A 10,647-nucleotide genomic window follows, 5' to 3' on the forward strand; every position below is an offset into this window, starting at 1 on the left:
ATAATAGGATTTCCATTGATCATCTGGGCCATATAGCTTTGCTTGCTGTAGAACCTTGTGCACGTTACCCCTGCTAACTAATGATGAAGTGCCTATGTTCCTCCTTTCAACATGGTGCAATTGGCATACCCTGATTGGTTTAACTTCCCTGTATATCCCTAGTATGTGGTACAAAGGGTACACAGGACCTGTAAGTTAAATATCACTAATGAACTGCAGCACCCATTGAGCCAACCACTACAGTGACAGTGCAAACATGGCTGTAGCCTGGCTGTTCGAGTTTTAAATTGCAAATTCGGCATGTTAAAATTACCCCTTTTGACAGGTCAAAATCATCCTTTTAAACATTTATAAATCACCAGTATGTAGGCCTTATTGCCAATAAGTTGTGGTGGAACTAGAAAAATAAGTAAGCAACTATTTTTGATAGTTATAAACCACATCCAATTCAATGGCAAAGTTGGATTGTTGATGCATATTGAGGAAAAGGTACTATTAGAAAGTTGCCTTTTTCCGGCCTAAAGCCTGTGGAGACTTATTTGTATTCGTTCTTCCAGTACTGCCAGCCAGTAATTAGCATTTAAAGATGTGTGAAAAGTGCTCCCAGAGCAGAGAACAACGGCCTGGGTGTGTGAAGGTGTTGTTATTTTCACACAATGACCTGTGGGTTTGAGCGCAGGAAGTGGATTAATTTCAAAGAGGCCTCCCCTAGCACAGGCAAATGTTTAGCTGACACCTCAGCAGGGTCCTTACTTTGGCCCCCAGCCAAGCAGACATTGATCACAGTTGGTCACTTTTTGACATTACAGTGTCAAATCCTGCTGAAGTATCAAATCCTGCTTGACAGGTCTGCTGGAGTTTATATTTAAAACAGGGGGCATATTTGGGAGAAAAGGAAATAGAATGCCTAAACAATTATTGTGTGTCCACTGTCTGGTTGCTGGAAAACCCGGTTTGTTCTACCAGACATCTGTCTGAGTTTATTGGGGAATACAGTGACTGTCACAAACTGGATTTTATTGTTAGATGTGGGAGGAGACTAGAATTACTGCAATGCACTCCCCATGCACACCCTAGCCCTCAGAGCCCAAGTGTAGAGTGACTGAAGACTTCCGCCATCTTGAAAATGCCCAAAGGGGGTAATGGTTACCACAGGAACGTTTACCCCATTGGTTAAGGTGTGCCCAGTAGTCATTCCCACCCATTAGCTCATGCCAGGCATAAATGTGGCATCTCCAGGCACCCTCTTCAGAAAGCTACTGGACCTATGGAAGATCAGAAGAGACATGAACCTGCTGTCTGGTACATGTCAAGAGTCTTGAAGGACTGAACCTGCTCTCCCTCTTACTATCAAGATAAAGCAGTGGACTCCAAGGGTTATAATGCTGACCACCTGCTAAAGCTACAATTACAAAAAGAGCTACAAGAGGCCTTTTCCTGCAATTGTCTATTGACCAGTGGCTACTTGACCTGGACTGGGACTCTGCTGTTTGGCCTCTGTCTCACAACCTGTGAGTCTCTAAATGCCTCCCCTGAGATCCTGGAGGGATTTAGAAGCATACTTCTGTGGTGGATTGGGACTTAAGTTAAAGGACTAAAGTGAGAAGGTAAAATCTTTGACCAGGATGAATCAGATTGGTGTATCCAACCTGTGTTCCATCACAGTCAGTGTCAAATTGCAACTAGATCCCAGTCTACCATGACCATTGACTCTCATTGGCACTTTATGCTTCTTGTCAGTATTCCTACTTAAAACTTTACAAATTTAGATCTTCAGTTCCCCTATTATTTTTTTTGTCTTCCGGGTGTCATTTTGTTTACTAAGTTATTTTCTAGCTCTAGATTTTTATTGTTTTGCATTTCAACTTTATTACTGTTTTGGTACTGCACAAATACTTTAAACATTGCCTCTATGTTAAGCCTGTCTTCTCTGTGCCATAGCTACCAGGGGATAAGCTCAGATTAATTTAGTGACTTTAAGGGTACACCCTGAAAAGGGATGTGATTATTCCTTGAAATGGGTAGTCACCCCACCCCGAGAACCTCACCCCAAATGATAATCCCAGACTTTATAGTCAAGTAGAAAGAAAGATTTAATAAAGTTATCAAAGACACTGTTCAGCTAGCTTGTAATAATGGATTCATTTGGAATATGAGCTGACAATGTTATTAGCCTATTGTACAACCATTCATCCTCCCACAGGTTGTACACCCTTCCAGCTCTTACGTGGTCAAGTTCTTGGTTCAAGTTTACTTCAATGGTGGTTGAGGAAACAAAGTGGATGTAAAAAAGGGTTAGATCTTACGGAGGTGCATAAACACATGGCAAGTATTAAGGACAGTTCTAGAGGGTTACCTATCAGAACGAAGTATCAAGGGGGCCGACAAGTGAGAATTAAGGAAATTAGAAACACACGAGAGGGGATTTTAGAATGGTCTGCTCCACAAGTTGTTGTATACGTTTTCAAAAGTGTGCTAACAGTGAAAGGTGGCAAAGTTTGGACTATGAGTAGAATTCCTATATGGAGAGGTGGCAGAAGGTTGCAAGGAAGATGCTGAGGTACAGAGGAAGTCAGAAGAGGGTGTCGATGATTCTGATGGCAGTAAGGTTTATCTTGATATAGAGTTCCTCCGGGTTTGCAGGTTCTGCAGGTTCAAGTGATCTGGTTCTCGGGATATAACTCTAAAAGAACATGCCTCTAATGATGGTATGTTTTAAAGGTGGAGAATCCTTGGCAAACATCTTTCTAAACAATTGAAGCATGTGTTCTTTGGTGTGGATAATTTGTGTGGGGTTTGGTGTACATTTTTTTGTTGTTGTTTGAAAATGTACATTTTAGTTGTGTATATCTGAAGTTTAATTAAAGAATAAGGATGACTGGTAGAGTAAGGGTGGAATGTGCAGTAGGTCATGGGGGAAGCATGACGAAGGAATGTGAGGTAGGTCATCGGGTAATGTTGTGAGGATTCTTGGGTAGCAGTTGAGAGATGAGGAGTTTGGCCATAATAGTGTTTTGTTCCTGTACTATTTTGTCTGGAAACCTCACAGTTACAAATATATTATCTTATTTAATATTTAGCGGAGATTTACTTTGTCATAATTCTGACCTGGATACTGGCACTGCTCCCCCGGACCCACAACAATTGAAGACCAAGTAACAGAAGCTGGTGAACACCGGACAAGCAATGAAGGACAAATGGCAGCAAATAAATAAAGAGGGAAGGGCACACAAGGGATCCAAATTGGTAGAAAAAAATAAAAGTGCAGGATGCTAATAAGGGTGCACAAACTGTTGAAGCCAGAAGCAAACACAACTGTGAATCATTGCCAGGCAAAGGGCTCTGTGTGTACTGGTGTTAAATACAACTCTACGCATTTGACCCATTTGTCCTGAAAGTGACTTGCAATCCAGATACCCTGCTCTATGGTGGTTAGCGATCTGGCTTCTAACCTTCCAGTAACACGTCTTTAACCCCTTCGCTGCCAGGCCTTTTCCCCCTCCTGTGCCAAGCCTTTTTTTGGCTATTTGGGGTAGTGCGCGCTTAGGCCCCTGTAAATTTTTGACCACATTAGGTATCCACGCAAAATTTGCGTCCTTTTCTTCCAACATCATGGGGATTCCAAAGGTACTCAGGGTTTGTGGATTCCCCTGGAGGGGTCACAGAAATGAGCCAAAATACAGCAAAAAAGGGTTTGTGGGGTTGAAATCACCATTTTCCCAGCTTTTCGGGGATACCAGACTTTTGTCAGAAACCCAACATTTTTTACACAGTTTTGGCATTTTTCTGGGACATAGCCTATTTTTGCTATTTTTTGTGCTTTTGACCTCCTTCCAGTTAATGGCAGAAATGGGTACAAAAGCAATAATGGATCCTGGAAAGCTATACATTTTCGAGAAGAAGACAAAATTCTGAATTCAGCAAGGGGTCATTTGTGTAGTTCCATCAAGGTTTTTTTACAGAAACAAACAGTTAAATATAGGATAAATTGAAAATTAGTTGAAAAAAACAGCCTTTTGTGTCAACGTTTTCACCTGTAACTTCTTCTAATTATGACAGCTCTTTGAAAGCAATATACCGTTGCATTCACTGGACATTACTGGTTGTGGGGATATATAGGACTTGTAGGTTCACCAAGGACCCGACGAGCCCAGAGCCAAAAACTGAGCAGCAACTTGCAATGGTTTTTTATTATGTACATGGTATACAGTAATTATTCTGTAAAAATGTGTACATGGAAAAATTGGTATGAAAGACACCTATGTATTTCTGAAATGGGAACAAAATATAGAGTTTAGAAACAGTAGATATTTGCACATTTCTGAAATTGGGAATACTCATACTAGCATGAGAATTATCAGTCATTTTGTAGAATGACTTATTGTTTACACAATGTCTTTCATTTGGAAGGCAGAAATGCATCGAAAGTCAATAGATAATAACAGTTCCTTTACAAATCTGAATTACCCTAAGTCCCCCGATACAAATGGTACTTCACTTGTGTGGGTAGGCATAGTGCCCGCGACAGGAAACGGCACAAAACGCAACGTGGTCACAACTCAATATCGCAGTGAAAAATGACCCTTTTTTGGCAAAATGTCTAGCTGTAGTTTTTGAACCCTAGCTCTGCGGGCACCTTGGGAAACCTAGCAAACCCATACATTTTTGAAAACTAGACACCGAGGGGAATCCAGGATGGAGTGACTTGACTGCCTCCCACCAGGGTCTGTTACCCAGAATCCCTTGCAAACCTAAAAAATTGTCCAAAAAAACACATTTTCCCCACATTTCTGTAGTGGAAAGTTCCGGAATCTGCGTGGACCCACCCCGCGTTCCCCAAAGTCTTACACGAAAAACGGTACCTCACTTGTGTGGGTTGGCCTAGTGCCCGCGACAGGAAACGGCGCAAAACGTAGTGAGGTAACATCAAAATTGCCTATCTCAAAACCACCTGGTTTTGCAAGGGGGGTCACTTGGGTTTTTGGCCCGGTGCTCGGCGGCCATCTAGGGAAACCTACCAAACCCATACATTTCTGAAAACTGGACACCCGGGGGCTTCCAGGGAGGTATGGCTTGCGTGGATCCCCCAACGTTTCCTTACCCAGAATCCCCTGCAAACCTCAATTTTAGCTGAAAAAATCACTTTTTTCACACATTTTTGTGTGGGAAAGTTGTGGCATCACCGGGCTCACTCACATTTCCCACCTCCCAGTGTTCCCCTGGGTCTCCCGGTAAAAATGGTGCCTCACTTGTGTGGGAGGCCCAAGTACCCGCGACAGGCAAGGGCCCAAAACGTAGTGATGCGACATCAAAATTGCCTATCTCAAAACCACCTGGTTTTGCAAGGGGGGTCACCTGGGTTTTTGGCCCGGTGCTCGGCGGCCATCTAGGGAAACCTACCTAACCCATACATTTCTGAAAACTAGACACCCGGGGGCTTCCAAGGAGGTATGGCTTGCGTGGATCCCCTAACGTTTCCTTACCCAGAATCCCCTGCAAACCTCAATTTTAGCTGAAAAAATCACTTTTTTCACACATTTTTGTGTGGGAAAGTTGTGGCATCACCAGGCTCACTCACATTTCCCACCTCCCAGTGTTCCCCTGGGTCTCCCGGTAAAAATGGTGCCTCACTTGTGTAGGAGGCCCAAGTACCCACGACAGGCAAGGGCCCAAAACGTAGTGAGGTGACATCAAACTTGCCTATCTCAAAACCACCTGGTTTTGCAAGGGGGGTCACCTGGGTTTTCGGCCCGGTGCTCGGCGACCATCTAGGGAAACCTACCAAACCCATACATTTCTGAAAACTAGACACCCGGGGGCTTCCAGGGAAGTATGGCTTGCGTGGATCCCCCAACGTTTCCTTACCCAGAATCCCCTGCAAACCTCAATTTTAGCTGAAAAAAATCACTTTTTTCACACATTTTTGTGTGGGAAAGTTGTGGCATCACCGGGCTCACTCAAATTTCCCACCTCCCAGCGTTCCCCTGGGTCTCTCGGTAAAAATGGTGCCTCACTTGTGTGGAAGGCCCAAGTACCCGCGACAGACAAGGGCCCAAAACGTAGTGAGGTGACATCAAAATTGCCTATCTCAAAACCACATGGTTTTGCAAGGGGGGTCACCTGGGTTTTTGGCGCATCACTACGTTTTGGGCCCTTGCCTGTCGCGGTACTTGGGCCTCCCACACAAGTGAGGCACCATTTTTACCGGGAGACCCAGGGGAACGCTGGGAGGTGGGAAATTTGAGTGAGCCCGGTGATGCCACAACTTTCCCACACAAAAATGTGTGCAATAAGTGAGTTTTTTCAGCTAAAATTGAGGTTTGCAGGGGATTCTGGGTAAGGAAACTTTGGGGGATCCACACAAGCCATACCTCCCTGGAAGCCCCCGGGTGTCTAGTTTTCAGAAATGTATGGGTTTGGTAGGTTTCCCTAGATGGTCGCCGAGCACCGGGCCAAAAACCCAGGTGATCCCCCTTGCAAAACCAGGTGGTTTTGAGATAGGCAATTTTGATGTCGCACCACTAAGTTTTGGGCCCTTGCCTGTCGCGGTACTTGGGCCTCCCACACAAGTGAGGCACCATTTTTACCGGGAGACCCAGGGGAACGCTGGGAGGTGGGAAATTTGAGTGAGCCCGGTGATGCCACAACTTTCCCACACAAAAATGTGTGAAAAAGTGATTTTTTCAGCTAAAATTGAGGTTTGCAGGGGATTCTGGGTAAGGAAACGTTGGGAGATTCATGCAAGCCATACCTCCCTGGAAGCCCCCGGGTGTCTAGTTTTCAGAAATGTATGGGTTTGGTAGGTTTCCCTAGATGGCCGCCGAGCACCGGGCTAAAAACCCAGGTGACCCCCCTTGCAAAACCAGGTGGTTTTGAGATAGGCAATTTTGATGTCACCTCACTACGTTTTGGGCCCTTGCCTGTCGCAGGTACTTGGGCCTCCCACACAAGTGAGGCACCATTTTTACTGGGAGACCCAGGGGAACGCTGGGAGGTGGGAAATATGAGATGGACTTCAGTATGGATTGTGGTGGACAGGCCTTCAAGGTTAACCCACAACTGACACCACCAGGGTACACCTGCTTGTGCTAAGACATCAAGCCTTCTAAGGTCTAGTGGGGCCTTCTACGGTCTAGCATGGGAATGTGCTCCCTCAGTACAGTGGTGTGGTGGACTGGTCATGAATGCGGAACCCGGTTCCCCAGTTCCAAATTCCACAGCTCTGGCCATAGTGCAACATCCCCACTGAACACCATACTTGCCCACTGAAACTCGCACTGCCTTCAGCTGTAACCTAATTGTGCCCGCTATAAACACTTGGATGTTCCTCAATTCAAATTATGCACTTGATAAGAGTAATATGCTGCCTAGAAAATAAAAAATAAAAGCAACCACTCATAGGGAATGCAAAGCATGTGAAATGTAAGCAGAAACAACATGGTCACCTAAACGATCTCTCACTAACTATTCAGAAATCAGCGAGTGGTTTCACCTGAAAAGTCATGGACATGACTAGAGGGCCCTGAAGGGAACCGTTTCACCTTCCATTGCTTACATCCTTACAAAACGTAAGCAGTATGGTATAAAAAGACCACATCCATAAACACAGAGCCATGGTACACATTGTGTTTTCCAATCCACCCATCAACCAGGTATTGCAGTACCTCCAGGAATGGTACACTCTCCCAACCTGGAAACAACAATGCTCTTCAAAGAAAGACGAGAAAATGAAAGTAGCACTTCACTGGCAAACTCTGTAAAGTGATGCTGGTGTATTTGGATGTAAAAAAAAACAATCTGGCCACTTTGCAACCCCTCTGTCTTGCTATTAATTAGGTATCATATAAAAAATTCTATTTCTCTACATGCTGCTGCACTTTGGATTTGAAAAATTAAAAAGAAGGGCACTTCTCGGCATTTTTGGATCCATTTCACAGGGAAGCAACTAGAAAGACGAGCGTTTTTCAAATTTGGATCCATTTCACAGGGAAGCAACAACAGGCACACACGAACGAAGCCGAGCCTCGTGGCATGCCTGGGCATACCAAAATGCTCCACCCTAACCCAAACCCACCGATGCAAAAATCATGCTGCTGCACTTTGGATTTGAAAAATTAAAAAGAAGGGCATTTCTCTGCATTTTTGGATCCATTTCACAGGGAAGCAACTAGAAAGACGAGCGTTTTTCAAATTTGAATCCATTTCACAGGGACGCAACAACAGGCACACACGAACGAAGCCGAGCCTCTGGCATGCCTGGGCATACCAAAGTGCCCCCACCCTAACCCAAACCCACCGATGCAAAAAAAAAACCTCCACAGCCCCAAAACTCACCTTTACTCTCCGACGCGCAGGAAGCAAATGGCTTCCTGCGCCTCGGAGAGCAAACGGGAAACCTCCAATGACGTCAGCGCGGTTCGCGCGCTGACGTCATTGATGACGCGGGGGGCAGGGGGAGGCAGGGGAAGGTCTTCCCCTGCCTTCCCAGTAAAAAAAAAAAAAGATCGACCACTCACGGGGGAGCGCCAGCGCTTCCCCCGTGGGTGGGTGCCATGACGAGCTGGACTCGTCATGGGCACAGCGCGACAGTGCTCCATGATGAGTCCAGCTCGTCATGGGCACAGAAGGGGTTAAGAACCTCCACCATGTTCCATGTAGGAGCATATTGATCTTGAAATTATTGCAAAGGGTCTTATTAGTTGACTCCCGGCCGTTCTCCTGAAATTTCGACATTCAACTCCAGATATGTAGTTAAATAGAAACAAAGAGTTATTCTGATTCTTCTATGTCTTTTGACGTTTGTATAATTGCTTTTTTAGGCATAAAAGCAAGCAAGCTCTTATGAGCTAAGATGTAATGCTTTTAACATTTTATTCATCTAGATTAATATTGAAGTAAATGTATCTATCTCCTCATTTACGTTAAGTCCTGCATTAATGGTAGAACTTGGAATCTATCTATCTATCTATCTATCTATCTATCTATCTATCTATCTATCTATCTATCTATCTATCTATCTATCTATCTATCTATCTATCTATCTATCTATCTGTCTATCTATTGTGTGACTATAAACTCCAAATAGGCCTGTTAGTGTTTAAAAGCTGCAAGATAGCAAGACTCTAGAACTTCTTTGGACTAATTTACAGGACAAACAAAAAGGCAGGTTTTTAGAATTTTGCATAAGTTAAAAAGATGTATTTCCTCTGTAATTGATTTGAGATGTTTATTACAAAAGAAGGTCTCTAAGGGCCTTATTATGACCGTGGCGGTTGGACTGCCAGGCTGTAGGTCGGCAGTCGGGAGAACGCCGCCAAGCCAGCAGCATTCTGACCGCCGCATTTGGAGTTTACTGCATGGCTGGTAGTGTAGAAGCGTCATGATTCGGCTCACAGAGATATCCTGAAGGCATTGCCGCCACACTGCAGTGCCTGCATGTGCCCCCAGACACAATACCCTATGGACTTAAATGCCTGGGGGCCCTCTTTGGGGTCCCTTCCCTGCCTTTCTGCCGACCTTTCCATGGCGGGGGTCCCTGCCATGAAAAGGTAGGTGGAAATGCAGGTTGTGATTAGCACAGTGGTGCTGGCATCGGCACCACTTCCATTCCCCGCGCTTTCCCCACCGCCACCGCAGAAAGATCCAGGATCCTGGGGTCGGCGCTGGTTTTGTGGTGGCCCCAACGGCATGGTTGAAATCGGGCAGTTGGTACCCCGAGGGGCAGCAGTCAGACCGCCACCACAAGTACGGCGGTCTTGGGACCGCCGTACTCGTAATCAGGCTGTAAATGTTTTGCCACTGTAGGAAGTATGGTACGGATTTAAAATCATAAAAAATTTGTGAGATGATAAGCGAAACCATATAGATATATAATTGCCACAATTATTGCCTAGACAAATAGACAGGCAAAGGTAGAACATTTTGAGTATAACACGTATTGATTTAAAAGCAATCCTTTTTATGGGCCCCGCAAAGGCCATGCTAATTAGACACAGATGGCCTCCCCTAAAGATAAGAAAGTGCTTCGCGACAGCCATGAAGCAGACGACCCAGTCCAGATGGGCCGTCCAAAAGGGAGAAAGGGCAGTGACCTAAAAGCATCATTTTCAATGGGAAGCCAGCGTTTAGCATAAACGCTGACGTGACCCAATGAAAATGATGGGTGGGGCTTCAAGCCCCTTCTGAAATCTCCTCTCTCACTTTAGGTGTCGCCGAGCTAGTAGCTCATGCGCTGCAATGCTAGGCGAGAACCAAAAAACGGATAAAAGGAAAGATTAATTCGCTTACGTTTGGTTCCTTCTCTGCATTAGCGTGTAAAAACAAATGAAAATTTGATGTGTTGTTCACACCGTTCTATTGCGAGCTCTCAGGCATACTTGTATAATAATTCATAAGCTCGTTTTGGCAGGAAAGCCATAGCTGTGCAGAATACCGACGCTTTACTGAACATGGAGGGAGGCCAGTTCCAGTTTCCCATCTTTGTTCTCGCAGGCAGTCTTTAGATTTGGGCAACACTTTACATGCATGGGTTTATGGTGTTTTGGGTTCACTTCACTCTAAGAATCCCCACATTTTTGTATCATGTTGAATTTGTGTGTTCATTTGTCTCCCTGTTTTTACATTGCTGTTCAATATTGTCAAACACAA

Source organism: Triturus cristatus, chromosome 1_2, assembly GCF_964204655.1.
Source record: "Triturus cristatus chromosome 1_2, aTriCri1.1, whole genome shotgun sequence".
In the NCBI taxonomy this organism is placed as follows: domain Eukaryota; kingdom Metazoa; phylum Chordata; class Amphibia; order Caudata; family Salamandridae; genus Triturus; species Triturus cristatus.